Below are 19,922 nucleotides of genomic sequence, written 5' to 3' on the forward strand. Positions count from 1 at the left end.
ATATGACTAGGTGACAAAAGAAAATTTGTAATCATGGAAAGGTATGATGGTGGAATAGTTAGATTTGGAGATGACAAAGCATGTGTGATCTATGGGAGAGGTTCTATTTATTTTGATGGTAAGTATAACGCTAATGATGTCTTGTAAATAGAAGGTTTGAAGCATAATGTTTTGAGTGTTGGATAGATGGTTGATAAGGGTTATGATCTATAATTCAAGGATGGTAAATGCAAGATCTTAAATGCATCCAGTATAGAGATTGCATCTAGGACTAAGAATGAAGGTAACATTTTTCATTTGAATGTTGGTGAGAAAAGTTGTTTGATTGCTAAGATAGATGAGAGCTGGTTGTGGCATAAAAGAATGTGTCATATAAACTTTGATTCATTGATTAAGATTAGTTATACACAAGCTGTTAGAGATCTGCCTAAGATTGTTAAACCTGTTAATCTGGTATGTAAGGAATGTCAGTTGGGTAAGCAAACAAGGATTTCTGTCAAGATTAAATAGTATACATTTGATGGACCACTAGATCTTGTGCATACTAACCTATGTGGACCTACAAATGTTAGAAGTGTGCAGGGTGATACATATAGTATGCTACTAATTAATGATTATTCTAGGATGATGTGGGTTGTCTTTTTGAAGGAGAAATTAGAAGCATTTGACAAATTTAAGATATTCAAAGATAAAGTTGAAACTAAGTTCAGATTAAAAATGAAGTGTCTGAGATTTGATAGAGGTGGAGAATTATGTTCCAATGAGTTCAATTCATTCTGTGAGATGCATGGAATCAGAAGATAGCTATCTGCTCCTAGAACCCCACAACAAAATGGAGTTGTTGAGAGAAAGAACCATACTATTTTGAATGCTACAAGAACTATGTTGATTGAAGGAAATGTTCTAAAGGTCCACTGGAGAGAAGCTATTAGCACTGTTGTTTACATGTTTAACAAAGTTCATATCAAAGGTGATACCGGTAAGACCCCTTATGAGATTTGGTTTGGTCATGTTCTTACTATGAAATATTTCAAAGTTTTTGGTAGCAAATGTTATATCAAGAGAGATGAGGATATTGGAAAGTTTGATGCTAGAAGTGATGAAGGTATCTTTCTGGGATATTATAAAAAGAGAAAAGCCTGCCAGTGCTATAATAAGAGAATAAGAAAGATAGTTAAGAGTGCAATGTGAAGGTGGATGAGAACCTTGGGAAGAAGATTAGAGCTTATGATGATGGTCAACATATTATTTTAGCTCCTATTTAGCCTGAAAAGCCTAAGAAGAATGATCTGGTAGAGACCGTTAATGCGGATGTTGCTACTGGTGAAGATGTTCAGGAACATTAGGATTAGAACAAACAGAAGACCTTGAGGTATGTTAAATTGAATCATTTTGAGAATCAGATTATTGGTGATAAGAATAAAGGTGTGATGACTAGAAGAAGGTTAGCTATAGAGGAAATATGTTTGAATTCTAAAGTTGAACCTAAAGATGTTGTTGAAGCATGTAAAGATGATAACTGGATAAGAGAAATGGAAGAAGAGTTAGATCAAATTGAAAAGAATAACACTTGGGAACTTGTGCCTAGACCTAGGGATAAAATTGTTATTGGTATTAAGTGAGTTTTTAGGAACTTGTGCCTAGATCTAGAGGAAGAAGTTTACATTAAGCAACCTGATGGATTTTCACTGTCGGATGATAGAGACATGGTATGTAAGTTTAAGAAAACACTTTATGGATTGAAACAAGCTCCTAGAGCCTGGTATGGTAGATTAGACAAATACTTGTTGAAATTGGGGTTTACTAAAGGTGCTGCTCACTATAATCTGTACTTTAAGATTGAAAATGATAACATTCTAATTGTTGAAGTCTTTGTTGATGATATTATTTTTGGTGGTGATGATGATATGAGTATGAAGTTTGTTGGGGATATGCAAAAATAATTTGAGATGTCTATGATTGGTGAGATGAAGTTTTTCTTAGGTTTGTAGATTGCATAGACATGAAAAGGCATCTTTATATCTCAAACTAAGTATGTGAAGGAACTGTTGAAGAAGTTTGGATTAGATGATTCCAAACCGGTTGGAACTCCTATGGTGACTGGTTTTAAGATGACTAAAAATAATGAATCTCTGAAAGATAATCAGAGTTTGTATAGATCTATGGTTGGCAGACTGCTATATCTTACTCAGGCTAGGCCTAACATTATGCATGCTATGTGTATGGCTGCTAGAAATCAAGCTAATCCAAAGGAGAGTCATGTCACTGTTGTTAAGAGGATATTCAGATATCTATAGGGAATTGTGGATTATGGTTTATGGTATCCGAAGAATGATGATTTCATGTTGTTTTCCTACACTGATGCAGATTGGGCTGGTGATATTGATGAGCAGAAGAGTACTACCAGTGGAGCATTATTTTTAGATAAGAAGTTGGTTTCATGGGTTATCAAGAAACAAGATTCAGTATCCTTATCTATTGTTGAAGTTGATTACATTGTTGCTGCTAGTAATCACACTCAAATAGTTTGGATGAAGAAAATGTTAAAAGATATTAGAATTGTTCTTGATGAGCCTACTATTATATACTATGATAATTCCTATGCTATAAACATGTCAAAGAATCTGGTCCAACATTCAAAGACTAAGCATATATCAGTCAAATATAACTACTTAAGAGAGCAAGTCAGTAGAGAGAAGGTGAAGTTGGAATATGTATATTCAAAGAAGAAAATTGCTTATATTTTCACTAAGCCTTTTCCTGTAGATACATTTATTTACTTGAGAGACAAGTTAAGGGTATCCACCCCTCCTGATGAGAACTAGATGCATTGAGTTGCATCGATCTGGTGAATTTTAGAGCCTTATTATTTTATCTAGATTGATGAGTTGGTGTTGCTCCTCTACTAGAGTAGTTTGTGTTTTAGGGGGAGAGTGTTTGGTTTTTTGTTTTGGAGATCTTTGGCATTGCTGTCAAAGGGGGAGAGAGATCATGTAAAAAACTATATTATCTATCTTGATCTTAGAGGGAGTTTGCTGGTGATATCTTCTTTCTTTGCATTGATTGTTTTTCAAATTCATATGTTGCCATCAATGCCAAAGGGGGAGATTGTTGGATATGGTTGTTAATTTTTGTTGCTAGGATATATTGTTTTCATTGATGTCAACATATTCCTATCATTTATTCTAGTGAGTTTGGGAAGATCTTCTCATTCATTTTGTAGTTTGGTTTTGCTGATCACTGTTTTGCAGAATTTGGTATTTCCTTTGGTATATTCCGGTGTGATCAGATCTTGTGCTGAGGCTTTGGGATATTTTTTGGGATGATCTTGTGTATCTTTCGTTTTAGATTGTTTATGATTTGGTGCCCTGTAAGCTATCTTTCTTTGTGACAGTTGTTGATTGGTTGTGTTCTAGATTTTTCTAATGTTGATCGATGAAGATTTGATAAGTGGTGTTGGTGTAGCTATTGGTGATGATTCTAACATTATTGCTGGTGTTTCCTAGTTGTTTCCTATTTGTTTTGGTGATCCGCATTGATCGTTGTGCAAGTTTTGGGGGTTTTCATCAACCGATGATGATTTTCATGTTATGCGGTATTTCTAATGGTGTAGTGTGTTGCGGTTGATCTTGGCATGATTTTTCAATGGATGTGATCGTTTGAGAATTTGAATTAGGTCCATGCTATGTAATGTAAATAATTATATTGGTTTGGTGATCAGTATTTGTATCGGGTAATATAATTTTGTGAGTTGAGGGTTGAGGGTTTAGCCGACCTTGTTATCAAGGTTGATGATTTGTATATATAGATGAGATATTCATGTAATTTAGGTATTGGCATGGTGTCTAGATTATTATAGAGAGATGAATGTGCGAATACGAGATTTATCATTCAGTGAAGTGCTGAGATGAGATTGGTGTTGCAGAGCAAAAAATTGCGCTTAACTGAAACTGTCATCATACATTTGTAGATGTTGTCATTGTAGTTCATTTCTTCTGGATTATAGTTTGAATCATATTGTAAGTCAGTGAGACTTCCCTGAGGGTCGTAGCCTTTTGGGAAAATCCTATAGGTAGGTGGAAGGTACACATCTCCCTATGCTAGTGCTCAACCAATGTCATCATCATCACCACGTGGCATCAAATCTGAGGCCACTATGAAACTAACTCCAGTCCACACCATGATAATAGAGTCCACTCATTGCTATGTAATTGGCTCCATAGTGCCACGGTGGGAGGCCAATCCTCCCGTGATCCCAAGATTGTAGGATCCTCCTGCAACCATCCAAACCACTTCATTAGCCCTTTTTTCTAGCATTCTAGCCTATTTCTATCCTTGGGGCATTTTATTGAAGCTCCTTATCCTTGTCTTTATCTTCTATTTTCTCCCTTTTTTTCTTAAGCGGAGATGGTGTTTCCTTAAATGGATACATTGAATTCGTGCCTTGTGCACCATTCCATAGGGCAGAGACAACATCCCGTAGTCTCCTCCCCCTATCCCTCATTGCCCGCAATGCAAATGTTGATTCAGCGATCAATGTTGGTAGGGATATTCTTCACAAATGTCGATCCCTTGGTGCAGATGTCAATTTGATGATCGACATTTGTGCCCCACTAGATTTTTGCCCCCATTAATGGCCCCTAACTAATGCTAACCTACTCAATTAACCAAGTCAGGGTTAGGGTATGTACTAATGGGTTGTACTCAGGCAATCTCTAGTAGTGGCAGACCCTCTTACCTCGATGCTCATGGTGTCAAATGCATGCCATGTTCTCCTTTTCTTTGATCACCTTGGGCTAAATGAACTGTATGTGTGACAATGACCCCTCCTTGGGCCCTATGCAGCTTATATAGGCCCTCTTGTTGCTTTTTCTTTGTATTTTCTCTTTCTCTTCTCAAAAATTCCCTTCAACCCTCCCTTTCCCTTTGTTTCTCATCTTTTATCCTTATTTTCTTCTTTTTTTTTGAGAATTTTCTCAAAAAATTTAAAAGTTCTCGATTAAATTTTCAAGGGGCATACACCACCTGTGTTTCCACGCTAGGTATCTTTCTTCGTCTTTTACTCACCGCCAAATTTTTTGTTGCGTAAAAGAGGGGCAAAATGTAGACGTCTAAAATTAATTAAATTAATATTTAATTAATTTAAGTCTTTCTACATAATTAATTTATTCAATTATGTCTATCCCATTCCTTTTAAAATTAATTAAATCAAATTTAATTAATCTTATCACTATAGTTCAATAATTAGTTTATCAATAAATTAATTATTTCCTTATTCTTTTAAAGTCACCTTCAGCATTTTATTTCTTTTAATCCCACTTAATTAATCTCAATTAATTAACCTAACTATGTGATTCTTAAAAATTATTTTTTCTAATCTTCATCTAGCCTAATTAATTCCTCCTTAATCATGCTTATCATTATTCTCTAATTTTATATTCCTCCACTCATTCTCTCTCCTCATGTCACATCCTCCTAACTTTCCCACTTGCACTCTAATCCTCATTGACCTTCATTAACCCACCTAATCACATTTTCTATCATTTGCACATCCCCGATCACCTTCATTAGAGATGAGTCAACTCTCTGACATAAATGGCTTTCCTCTCTCACCTTCCAAATCTTAAATGTACCAACTTTGGTCATGTCAAAGGATTTCAAATCCTTTGCAAATTCCCATGGCCTCTCTTTCCAAAGAATTTTTAATTCCTTTTATCCTTTATTCTTCCCACACAACCTATTATTTTGGAATTTTTAATTCCTTTGGCCTCCAAGGAATTTCTCATTCCTTTTTATTCTTCCAATGTACTTGGGGATCTCTTCCCCATGTACTTGAGGAGTGTAAAGACAAGAAATGCCTTTATGGAAAATCTCTTGAATCCCACACTTTGTCCTCTCAATCCTCTCCCACCTTCTTTCAATCTCAACCCTCAATTCCAAATCAATCTTGGCCCTTCATTTTGGCCTCCTCCAATCTATAAATTGGAGTCTCCTCCCTTCATATTCATATCCATCATTCAAGTAAACTTATGTTGGTAATTTGAGAACCCAAATCATCCATTGCACCCCCATTATGCCCAATTTATGCCACACTTAGCCAAATCCATCTATCCAAATCACTCCCTTCATCAATAACTTGTTGTGTAGTGGAGAGAAATCAACAAATTGAGCATTCAAAGGAGAAATACTCATCAAGTGTAGCAAGGGTGCATCCACTTCATCGTTTGGCTCAATCAAAGGAGGAAGGAAGAAGAGGTATAAAGGTTTATTGCATGATTTTATGTTTATTATATGCAATTGACCCTTCTCACCATTTTCTTGTCCTCAATTTTATTTTTCTTAAATAACTCATTGTTTCATCTATCTTTGGCAATGGAAATATATACTTTGTAATTTTTTTTCTAATTTCCTTGGATAAATAGACATCTTCCATTCACCATAATTATTTGATTCTATTACCATGTGTACTTCGCATGGCCTTGATCTCTCGCTAAGTAAACATTTCTTCAAAAATTCATACACTTATATATTTATATTTGCATTCTTTTCTAGTTTCATTTTGATTGTATCTTTATTTTATAAAATTGCTTCTTATATGTACATTTGGTTATTGAAACTCATCAATAGTTATAATCCATTGATAATTATATCTAAGGTGATATTGTTGCAAGGTTGATATGAATGAGCTATTAATGTGTTGTCATTAATTTCAATTTTCTTTGGTTGTCATTAGTGACTAGTTGGTATAAGCGATGTTGAGTTCTTTGTGCAGTTGTGTTGAGAGATTTTCTCATATCTTCTATATTGTACATCTATTCATGTAGTTTGTATATGTTGTTAAGAAATGTTTAGAGATGTTGTATTCTAGATTTGGTGCTTCGTATTGTTGTGCTAAGTAAGTTGCACTTACTAGTATGTTTGATAGTGTTACAATGTTTCCGTATGAAATGCATTCTCTGCATTTCTCTGTGTTATAGTTTCTGGTGTTGCGGTTTTGGATTAAAGTTGATAATGTCCTTAGCTTCATTATATTCAATTGGCATGTGCTTTTGGGCTTCAAAAGCATGACTTCAAAGTTTGATGAGCTCGGGTGTTTACAATTCATATTATTTCTTCGATGATTGTGGATCATTGTATCATGTGTTTGATGTTTATTTTGGTCTCAATTAAGATATGTTTTCATCCACTTTACATTCTTTTCCATCATGGGAATGTTTAGTGCTGGCCTAATTTGAATGGTGTCTAGTTAAATTTCTTAGCCGACCTTGGGAGACTTTGCATATGTGAGTATGATATAAATAGGGGTATGTGTGAAGAGAGAATAGATGTATGGTTGTTGTGAAAGAAAGTGAAATGTGATGAAGGTGTGTGAAAGAGGATCTATCTCCCTAATTGTTTGATTACTATTGAGAGAGTTGGTGAAAAGTGTTGAGTAGTATGAACTTTCATGTGTTAGCTATCAGACGCAATGAGCCAAACGTATTTACAGATCTTACACTTGTAGAGGTGAATCAGTGGTGGATCATTTCTCTTTTGTTCTTCTTCGTTTTGGTAGTAAGCCCTCCGATAGTGAGCCTCTCTTTCTTTCTTTCTTTCTCTCAAGTAGTGAGCCCTTTGGTAGCGAGCCTTTCTTTGTAAAAATCACCTTAACCGGTGTCACCTTAATAGGTGTTTACATATGGAGAATAGAATTCTCCATGTTTTTTCCCCTAATAGGGTTTTCCATGTAAAATATGGTGTACTCTATTTTTCATGTTCTTTCATGCTCATATCTTAATGTGGATTAAGTGGTAAAGCTAAGTTGTTGTGGATCTGATATAAGGGAATAGATTTAAGATTTATTTATACAACTGATTCACTCTCCCTCCTCTTAGTTGTCTTGTACATTAGAACATTCAATAATCGGTATTAGAGCTTTGGTTCCTTGGAGAAGAGCTTAACCACTTGAGGAGATCCTCATGGTGCACAAATTGACAATCTTTATGTTTGATGGATCTTACTATGCCTTCTCGAAAGTGAAGATGCAAGGTTACCTGATTTCTCTTGGATATGAAGTATGGAAGTTTGTTACACAGAACTACACTAAATTAAAGACTAGGGTGAAAACTCCGAATGAGATCAAGGAATTTTAAGAAAATGAAAAGGTATGGTTTGATATCTTTAGTGCTCTTTCTAAGATTGAATTAACAAAAATTGTATAGATTTGGAATCTACTTATGAAGTTTGGGATAAATTAGAAAAGACATATGAAGGAGATGATATTGATAAACAACATAAGTTGTAGAATGCTAAAACTAAATATGAATTCTTGCGGATGGATGAAGAAGAAAATTTATAATTAGCTACATGCAAAAGATCTATAATGTTGTAAATGAGAACAAAGGTCTTGGAGGTAACTTATTGGAAGATGAAGTTGTGAAAAATATACTCAGAACTCTTACTAAGCCCTATAAATCTAAGGTTTTAGCAATAGAAGAATCACAAAATCAGAATAAGAGAGAATACATGTATGGCTCTTTACTTGCTTTTGAGATGACATAAATTGGTACTACTAGCGCAAGAACAAAAACTACATTCAAGGCTACCAAATCAGTAAAAGATGAGGAATCTAATGAAGAGAAATTTAATGAGATTGAGGTGAACTTTGTGAGAAGGATGAAGAAAGAAACCAGAAAGTACAAAGGTAAATTTCCCTTTAAATGTTTTGGCTATGGAAAGACAGGTTACTATGCGTCTAGATGTCCTAGCAGAATTGTAAATCAAAAGAATAAGGAATTCAAAGGAAAGTTCAATAAGAAGGCTTATTATGTTAAAGAAGATACAAATATTCCTGATGATGAATACGATTATGAAGAAGACAATGAATTTTTGCTCTTGGCCATAAATGAAGAATCTTGTTCTGTCGACCCTAGCAAAATTGTGAAGGAAAAATCTGTAGAAGATGCTACTAAAATGGAAGGTACTGAACTATATTTGTTTTTAATGATAGAAGAGATAAAGATGAATGGATTATTTATAGTGGATGTTCAAATCATATGACCGGTGACAAGAATAAGTTTGTAAAGCTTGAAATTTCTGATGGAGTTGTTAGATTTGGATATGATCAGACAACTAGGATAGTCAAAATTGGCTCAATCAGTTTTGATAGCATACATAATACTTACAATGTTTTCTATGTTAAAGGCTTATATCATAACCATTTGAGTGTTGGTCAAAAGTGTGAAAATGGATATATAATCTTGTTTTTTAGGATGACGGGTGTGAGATCAAGAAAAGGTTTGAAACTATGATTATACAAGGAAATAGGATAGATGGAAATGTATATCAATTGAGGACTATTGATGGATACTGCCTGATGGTGCAAATTAATGAGAGTTGGTTATGGCATCGAAGGACGTGTCACATTAATTTTGATAATCTAGTGATGATTAGTTCAATTCAAGATATGAGAGATTTGTCAAAGATCACAATGCCTGTTAATGCTATTTGCAAAGAATGTCAAGTTGGAAAACGAACAAGGAGAAATTTCAAAGTTAAGGAATAATCTTCTACTGGACTATTGGAATTAGTGCACACTAATCTATGTGGTCTAGCCAAAACAATAATTCAGCAAGGTGATAGATACTTCATGCTCTTAATTGATGATTACTCTTGAATGATTAGTGTTACTTTCTTATAAGAAAAATATGAAGCTCTAGAAAAGTTTAATAAATTCAAGGTCATGTTTGAAAATGAGATAGATAAAAGAATCAAATGCTTGAGGTCTAAAAAAGGTAGAGAGTTTACCTCTAAAGAATTCAATACCTTTTATGAGAATCATGGGATAAGAAGACACTTATTTGCTCCTAGAATGCCACAGTAGAATGGTGTAGTTGAAAGGATGAATAGAACAATTCAAGAGGCTGCTAGAAAAATGATGAATGAAGCAAGTCTACTGAAAATATACTAGAAGGAAGAAATACACATTGCAATATACACACTTAATAGAGTGTAGATGGGATGACATCTTATGAACTTTGGTATGGAAGGACTCCATTTGTGAAATATTTCAGTTTTTGGAAGTAAATGCTATATTGGAAGAGATGAAGAAAATTTGGGAAAGTTTGACAAAAGAGCTAATGAAGGTATTTTCCTTGGCTACTCTACTAAAAGAAAATCTTATAGATGTTATAACAAAAGAATGAGTAAGATTGTTGAAAGCACAAATGTGAAGGTTGATGAATACACTTTGAAGAATAAAAATGTAGAGATGGGATATGAATCTGATGAGTCTATTGGAAAACCAAAAGAAGAAAAGGATGAAGAAATAGAAGTATAGGATGATAAGGAAGATACTTAAAAAATTTCTCCTAAGACTATGAGGTATGTGTAGAAGAATAATTCATAGAAACAGATTATTGGAGACAAGAACAAAGGTGTTATCACAAGAAGTAAAGCTACTAAAAAATAGGTGAACTTATGCTTAATCTTAGAGAGAGCCTAAAATAATAAAAGATGCTTGTAATGATCAACATTGGATGAAAGTTATGAAAGAAGAATTGGAACAAATTGAGAAGAGTCAGACTTGTCAACTTGTCCCAAGACCATCTAACAAGAATGTGATCATAGGAACTAAATGGGTATTTCAAAACAAACTGGATGAATATGGACACATAGTAAGAAACAAGGCAAGACTTGTATGTAAAGGCTATTCATAGGTAGAAGGTATAGATTTTGAGGAAACTTATTCTCTTGTAGCAAGAATGAAAGCTATCAGAATGTTTTTAGCTTTTGCTGCACACAAGGATTTCAAGGTCTATTAGATGGATGTGAAGTATGCATTCCTAAATAGGGAACTGAAAGAGGAAGTGTATATAGAACAACCAAAAGTATTCAATCTATCAGATTCTTTGGATATGGTCTGCAAATTGAAGGAGCTGTATGGATTGAAGCAAGCTCCTAGAGCTTGGTATGCAAGGCTTGACAGGTATTTTCTAAAGAAAGGATTTCAAAAAGGTACTACTAACAAAAATATCTATTTTAAGGTTGTAGAAAATGACATCTTGATTGTAGTTGTTTATGTGGATGATATAATTTTTGGAGGAAATGATGGTATGTGCAAGAAATTTTTTGATGAGATGCAAGAAGAGTTTAAAATGTTTATGATTGGGGAAATGAATTTATTTCTCAATTTCCAAGTTAGTCAAAATGATGCTGGTATATTTATTTCACAATATAAGTATGTTAAAGAAATGTTGAAGAAGTTTTGAATGGAAAGTGCTAAACCAGTATGTACTCCTATGACTATTGGTTGTAAGTTGAGAAAAGATATTGAATCATCAAAGAATGGTCAAGGCATATACATATCAATGATTGGAGGATTATTTTACATGACTACTACTAGATTAGATATCATGCATGTTGTTTTTATTGTGGCTAGATCCAAGCAAGATCCTAGAGAGATACATGGTGGTGTTGTGAAAAGAATTTTCAAATATTTAAAAGGAACAAAAGACTATGGTCTATGGTATCCTAGAAGATCTAATTTCACTCTTATTTCCTATACCGATGTATATTGGATTGGCTATGTGGATGATAGAAAAACTACAAGTGGGGGTGCATTTTTCCTTGGACCCTGATTGGTTGCTTGGTCAAGTAAGAAACATGATTTAGTATCTATGTCTACTATTGAAGTTGAATATATTGTTGTTGCTACTTGTTGTTCTCAGGTATTATAGATGAAACAAACTTTGAAGGATGTTGGAATATCATTTGATGAGCCTATTTATATCTTTTGTGACAATACCAATGCAACAAATATCTCTAAGAATCTAGTTCAAGAATGAAACACATTTCAAGTTGGTACCACTTCTTGAGGGAGACAATTTTAGAGAATAAAGTGAAGCTTTATTATTTGCCCACAAAGGAATAGATTGTTGATATCATTACTAAACAACTTTCTAAAGATACTTTTGAATATCTCTAAGAAAAATTGGGGGTTATTTCCCCTCCTTTTGTGAACTAAATGCATATAGAGGTGCATTAGTCTAGTGAACTTCATGAATACTAATATTTTGGACTAATTCTTTGGGGCTACCTCTTAGGGGTAGTTAGGTGCAGTTGTGAATCTCTAAAGAGTTGAACAAAATGAGCTAGTTATTTTTGTATTCGATCATTTGTCCTTGATGGAAAAGGGGAAGAGAATGAGAAGACGATATGTCTAGCAAAGGGTGAGAGAACATGAAATGGATTGGCTTTTGGTTTTTGAAAATTTTGGTATGAGAGTTATTATTGTTATTGTTGTTGATGTGTTGCCATCAATGACAAAGGGGGAGATTGTTGCAAGGTTGATCAAAATGAGCTATTAATGTGTTGTCATTGATGTCAACTTGCTTTGGTTGTCATTAGTGACTGGTTACTGTATAAGTGATGTTGATTTCTCTGTGCAGTTGTGCTGAGAGATTGCTTTGCATATCCTCTATATTGTACATCTATTCATGCAATTTGGATATGTCGTTAAGCAATGTTTAGAAATGTTATATGTTGGATTTGGTGCTCCAGATTATTGTGCTAAGGAAGTTGTGCTTACCAGTATGTTTGATAGTGTTATAGTGTTTTCATATGAAATTCATGCTCTACATTTCTCCGTACTATAGTTTTTGGTGTTGTGGTTTTGGAGTTAAGTTGATAATGTCCATAACTTTATTCTATTTAGTTGGCACATGTTTTTGGGCTTTGGAAGCATGGTTTCAAAGTTTGATGGTGTTTACTCTAGGTTTGGCTGACCTCGGGTGTTTACACTTCATATTATTGCTATGATGATTATGGGTCATTGTATAATGTGTTTAATATTTATTTTGGTCTCAGTTAAGATATTGTGTGGTCCACTTTACATTGTTTTTCATTGTGGGCATGTTTAGTGTTGAACTAATTTGAATTGCGTTCGGTTAAATTTATTAGCTGACCTTGGGAGACTTTGCATATGTGAGGATGACATAAATAGAGGTGTGTATGAAGAGAGAACATATATATGGGTGTTGTGAAAGAAAGTGAAATGTGATGAAGGTGTGTGAAAGAGGATTTATCTCCTTGATTGTTTGACGATTGTTGAGAGAGTTGGTGAAAAGTGTTGAGTAGTGTGAACTTTCATGTGTTAGCTACCAAAAGCAATGAGCCAAAGGTATCTACAAGCTTTATGATTACATAGGTGCATCAGTGGTGGATTATTTCTCTTTTGTTCTTCTTAATTTTGGCAAAGAACCCTCTGATAGTGAGCCTCTCTTTCTTTCTTTCTCTCAGGCAGTGACCCCTTTAGTAGTGAGCCTTTGGTAGTGATCCTTTCTTTGTAAAAATCACCTTAACTATTGTCACCCTAATAGGTGTTTATATATTGAAAATAGAATTCTCTGTGGTTTTTCCCCTAACATACTTTTCCATGTAAAATTTGGTGTTTCATTGTATATGGTGTACTCTAGTTTTTATGTTCTTTCATGCTCATATATTTTTGTGGATTAAGTGTTAAAGTTAAGTAGTTACAGATCTAATTAAAGGCAATAGATTTAAGATTTATTTATACAACGGATTCACCCTGCCCCCCCTGTTAGTTGTCTTGTGCATTAGAACATTCAACAAATCTCCTTATACTTTATTGCCAATTTTGTAATTTCCTTTTGTGTTGCTTCCTCCACATTTATAATGATGTAAATTCTAGCAATCAATGTAAAATACTTTTTCATGCCCTTATATATCCTTGAACTTCCTTCCATCCACTAAACATATTATAGCACTACTACACACTCTATTTCTCTTATAATGGTACTGAAGTATGATAATTATTATTATTCATTATAATACAAGTATTATTTATCACAATATATAGCTTTCCTATCATATTTTCATGATCTACCCAAAAATAAATAAAATACATCCATTAACATAACATCAACAACCCTCACGAAAACATGGGCGAGCAGCAAGAAAATAGAGCGGAGGCGAATTTGAATTCAAGACAGGAAGGGAATCTCTATAACCAGGGGGAGCAAGGTAAGGACGACTCTCAGGACTACCCAGAGTCCCCTAAACCAAGCAGAAAGGACCCGACAGATGGGGACCCACAAGCAAGTGACAAGCCCATCGATCCTAGTGGAAACAATCATGAATCACGTGAGGAAGGCACTCCTAGTCTGGACTCGGTGTAGAGGGACAATGGAAGGTCTTGGACTTCTCTATTCGGGGTCAAACTGAGTGGAAAATCTTCACTCTTCCCAGTTCACAATATCTCAAACCCAAAAAAGGGGAGATTTTCCATTGAAATCCCAGACCCTATTATTGACCACAACAATAACCTTATGGCAATGACATTGGTAGGAAAATTTCTGGGGCCTAGGCTGAATATTGATATTGTTGGGGCTTTTTCTAAATGCAAATGGTCAAGTGGAGATTACAGCTATGCCAAAAGGGGCTTTGTCTTTGGCATTATCATGCAAGGAAGATATGTCAAGGGTGCTTTGTGATGGTCCCTGGCTAATTGGTAAAGCTACACTAGCTCTAAAAAAATGGCCACCTAAGATGGCACTCAACGAATCCTTTTTTGTCCAGGCGTCGGTTTGGGTTGATTCCCTTAGAATTCTAGGTGGAAGATGTGCTTAAAGGAATCGCTAACTCATTTGGTGAACTCCTCTCTATGGACCCCATAACTATAGCTAGAAGAAGACTTACTTTTGCTAGAATTTGTGTTGGAGTTACACAAGGAATATACATGCCTCTATCCATTGAAATCAACTCCCAACTGGGAAAATGGAACCAACCTCTAGAATATGATATCATCCCCTTCGCCTGCTTTCATTGTAAAAAAGTGGGACATATAGCAAGGACATGCCCTCTGCAGATAGCCATAGTGAAAGAAAAGAAAGAGAGGATGTTACAATAGAAATCTAGAAACCCTATTAAGAAAATGGAGAATAATGAAAAAGAGAGAAGTCTCGAAGAGGACCAGAATATTATTATCCCACACACAATAGAGAAATGCACTGACAGTAATGAGGATATATTAGATATACCTTTAAATGATAAAGGTAAAATGAACCAAATTAAAGGTGTTAAAGGTCAAAAGGATACCAAACAGGAGGATCAAAAGAGTGATAACCTGGAAGAAGGAGAAATACAAGTAGTAATACAGAACAATGAGGAAGTTGATTCAAACCACATTGTTGATAATACCAATGGGGCAAGCCTCGACAATGACTTTGAAGAAGCCCAACAGTGCTTGATCCTTGGAAGTATCTCACTTTCAAGATCACAACAATCTGTAGATACAGTTCAAGCAACCAACCATCTGTCACCTATGGCCTCAGAGCTTAAAGAAAGATGGGCAGATGATGATGTTGGGGACAAGCAGACAACTACTCAAGAAGAATATTTCTATATAAATGAAGGAGAAGATAGAAAGAGAGGGAGAAAAAAATGGCCTAAGGCAACACCCTAGGCTAACCTAGTCAAAACAAGATACCATAGTAAAGATGACACGGGTTTCATCCCATCTCCTCTAGGAAGGAAAAGAGCAAGCCAGATTAGAGATCAAGAGGCCAACAAGAACATAGCAGATGGTACTCAAATGACCATCCATGAGGTATGTTCCCTACTCAAGAAATGAAAATAATCTCAAGGAATATATGTGGACTGAATAGCCCACATAAACAGGATGTTCTAAAAAATTTAGTTAGAGATCACAGACCGGACATCATTATTATCTAAGAAACTAAAATTGTTGGCATTATAACAGACAAAGGGAGATTGTTGGCATTCCAATTACAATGAGAGATTGTTGGCATTTCAATAAGGATATTGAGAAGGTTGTTGATGATTATGGATATAACTAATTAAGGATGTTTACTATCTTAATATTATTATTTTGTCATTGATGTCAAGAAATTGATTTTCTAATTTAGTATGATGTTGCCATATCTTAAGAAGTAAGATTTGATGAGTATAAAGATGTCAGTAAAAGACATAGAAAGAATGTGATGAATAAGGGGAGGAATAAGTTATTCAATGGGCAACTATTACCGAGTTAGACAATGATGAGATCATGATGTTTAGATTGTTTTGATATCCTACATATGCTATTGTTTGTAAGGTTAATACTATACTATGTTACCGAGCAAAGAACCTAGTTGGTAAACCCTAAGGAACCTAGTCAGTAAAACCTAAGGTTATCACTATCAATTAATGAAGGCAGAATGTCTACCGAGTAAAGTTTAGTATTTACTGAGTTGCAACCGAGTAATAACAGAATGCATTGAATGAATAAAAGCATTATTTAATGAAGGAAGTTGATGAGCTGGTTATGATTAAATGATTGTTACAACATGTATAAAGGTTGTTAAGGATCTATGGCAATGAAAGATTGGCAGGAAGATCTACAGCTCAGATTGAACCGCAATACCCTAGCACAAGTTCCAAGAAATATATGCAAGTTCCAAGGTGGGGTAAAACATTTTCAGATTGAAGGATACATTGAACCTAGTCAAGTTTGAAGATCTGATGGCTATGATTGATCATGGGAAATGTGATCAAGGAGATTAAGCGGTTGGCAAATTGTTTATAAATAAGGAACTATTGATAAACAATGTATGCAGGCAAGTGTAAGCACAGGGATGCTACATAGTGATTACCGAGCACTGAAGCTTGAAGACTTGTTTTTGATAACAGAGTATAGAGCCTAGCAGAAGGACAAGATAAGTCCTATGACTAGATTTTATTGAGAAAATAAGAATCTGCTTTAGCATTTTTAGATGTGAAGTTGCAGATATATTTTCATTACTGTTATTTTGTAAAGTGATAGAAAATCTCTTAATCGAGTGGACTTAACAGTCTTATTTGTAAAACCCTCTAGCAAGGTGACATTCTTATTGAGTGTTTGAAATCCTTTATGAAGGTCACTTCTGACAAGGTGAAGATCCTAATAGATCTGAGGGAAATCCCTTAACCAGGTCACGTCTAGGAATGTGTATGTAATCTTTAACAGGATTTTCTTTTAACTGAGAATACTCTAGAAGAGTATATTTCTTAGTGGGTCTGAAATCCCACAATGGTTTTTCCCTATTTGGGTTTCCACGTTAAATCTGGTGTTATATGTTTTGTGATCTTATCTATTTATGAGCTTGCATTCTTTACAGTTTTTCTGATAAGTTTACCGAGGTTGAATCTGTTGATTTTATGGAAGATTAAGTTTGTATGATTCACCCTCCCCTCTCATCTTATTAGCTTGGCATCTATACTAAACATTTAGTATCAAAACTATCAATTGGTATTAGAGCTTTGGACTCTAGAAGAAAAGTTTAAAGGTAGTTGAGGCAAAGATCCAAAGATGTATAAGAGGGATGCACTGAAGCTGAACAAGTCAAGTTTCTCTACATGGCAGAAAAGGATGAAGTTGCACCTATCAGGAATTGGAGAATATGTTGTATATTATCTGGAGAATGATTTCATCACACCTAGCACCTATCCATTGACAATGGAAGAGATAAAGGCAAAGCAAGAACATATCCAAGAAATGATTGAAATAACATCTGCATTGACCGACTCAGAGTTTAATGATCTAGAAGGCTGCAATGATGCAAAGGCAATGTGGGATAAGCTCATATCTGTGTATAGTGGAGATGAACATGTTCAAAGAGAAAAAGTGGACAGTTTGAGAGGACAGCTTGAATCTATGAGGATGAATGAATGTGAGAACATAACCTAGTACAGTACAAGACTAAAGGAGATTGTCAATCAAATCAAAGGAGCAGGTGGAACTATTGAAGAAGAGGATATAACAAGTAAGTTGTTAAGAACCCTTCTACCGGCTTATGCAATTCGAGTCTTTGCAATCAATGAATTGAGGTCTGTACCCAATATGCCAGTTTCTTTAGATGCTACTATTGGTAAGCTACATGCATTTGAGTTAAGTAACTTTGATAACAGTGGATCTTTGGTAAATAAAGTTGAATCTACATTTAGTTCTTTTCATATTGGTGAATCTGATGATTACAATGATAGAATGAGTAAGTACACTAAAGGGGATCACAGTGGAGCAAGTGAGAGATTTTGCAAGAACATGGAAAAAGTGCACAAACTATATGAGGAAATCAAGAAGCAAGAAGAGTTTGAAGAACTATTAGCCAGAAGGTTACCAAGAGGCAAAGGTAAGTATAAAGGAAAACTACCTTTGAAATGTTTCAATTGTGATAAGATAGCACACATGGCCTCAAACTGTCCTGACAAATAATCTAGTGAAAAGAGAGATTACTAAGATAATAGACAGAAAGATAATCATTATAGAGGACATCGAGACTTCAAGAGAAGAGATAAAAAGACATGCCTAATAGCTGATGAGGAATCTAATGATGATAAATTAGATGAAACTGATACAAAGGAAGTTGTTTATGTGGCTATCAAATATGGATCAAATGAAGAAAGGTATGAAGAAAAAGCTTTAATATCTCATATAAATACTAATGATTCTTGGATCATAGATAGTGGATGCTCACATCACATGATAGGTGATAAACACAAGTTTGTTATATTATAAGATTATGATGGAGGCTATGTAAGATTTGGTAATGATGCACCATGTCCAGTAAGAGGTAAAGGATCTATAACACTTCTTGACAATGCAAAATGAAATGATGTTTATTAGGTTGAAAGTTTGAAATACAATTTGTTGAGTGTAGCACAGCTAAACAACACAGGTTACCGAATAGAATTTCAGAAAGGAATTGTCAAAGTTCATGAGAAGCATTGAAAGTTAGCTGCTACTGGGACACAAACAAAAGGTAACACATTTCACCTTGACTCAACTTGGAATAAGTGTCTATATGCAAAAATAGATGATATTTGGTTATGGCATAAAAGGTTTTGTCATGTAAATTTTGATAATCTGATCAAAATAAGCAAGAAGCACTGAGTAAGAGGTCTACCAAGTCTTGAAAAACCTAAGAATGCTATGTGTTGAGGATGCCAGATGGGTAAGATGACAAGATCAAGCTTTACAAGTAAGTCCTACACTTCTAAGGGAATTTTAGATCTTGTGCATACTGATCTTTGTGGTCCTGTGAAAGTTCAGAGTTATTATGGTGATAAATATTTCATATTATTTGTGGATGATTACTCAAGGATGATGTCAGTTATGTTTTTAAAAGAAAAATTAGAAGCTTTTCAAATGTTTAAATGGTACAAGGCAAGAGTTGAAAATGAAACAGGAAGACAATTGAAATGTCTTAAATCAGACAGAGGAGGAGAGTTCACATCTGATGAGTTCAACTTATTCTGCAATGATCATGGTATAAAAAGACAAGTCTCTGCACTGAGAACTACACAACAAAATGGGATAGCTGAGAGAAGAAACAGATCTATTGTGGATTGTGACAGAACCCTGATGATTGAAAAGAAAGTGTCACAAACATTTTGGAGAGAAGCAATAAGCACAACAATTTACACCCTGAACCGAGTACAACTGAAGAAAGGAACTTTGAAGACACCATATGAAATTTGGTATGACAAGAAACCTAATGTAAGTTACTTCAAAATCTTTGGAAGTAGATGCTATGTACACAAAGATGATAGAAATGGAAAGTTTGATTAGAAAAGTGAAGAAGGAACATTTCTAGGTTATTCTTCTAGAAACAAAGCATTTAAATGTCTGATCAAAACATCTAACAAAATAGTAGAAAGTGCAAATGTGAAAATTGATGAATTTGCAAAAAGAAATGATGAAGGAAATTCTAAGGAACCAGAAGATTATGATGAATTTGTCTATGTTCAACTGACAAGTCTTATCGAGAGAACTGTTGAAGGAAATAAAGAGGATATTCAGCTACCGAGTGATGAAGAAGATCATATAGAGCCTACCGAGCCTATATTAGCCAAGTATGTCAAAAGGAATCATGCATCAAGTCAGA

The sequence above is a fragment of the Cryptomeria japonica genome, chromosome 4 (assembly GCF_030272615.1).
Source record: "Cryptomeria japonica chromosome 4, Sugi_1.0, whole genome shotgun sequence".
Classification (NCBI taxonomy): domain Eukaryota; kingdom Viridiplantae; phylum Streptophyta; class Pinopsida; order Cupressales; family Cupressaceae; genus Cryptomeria; species Cryptomeria japonica.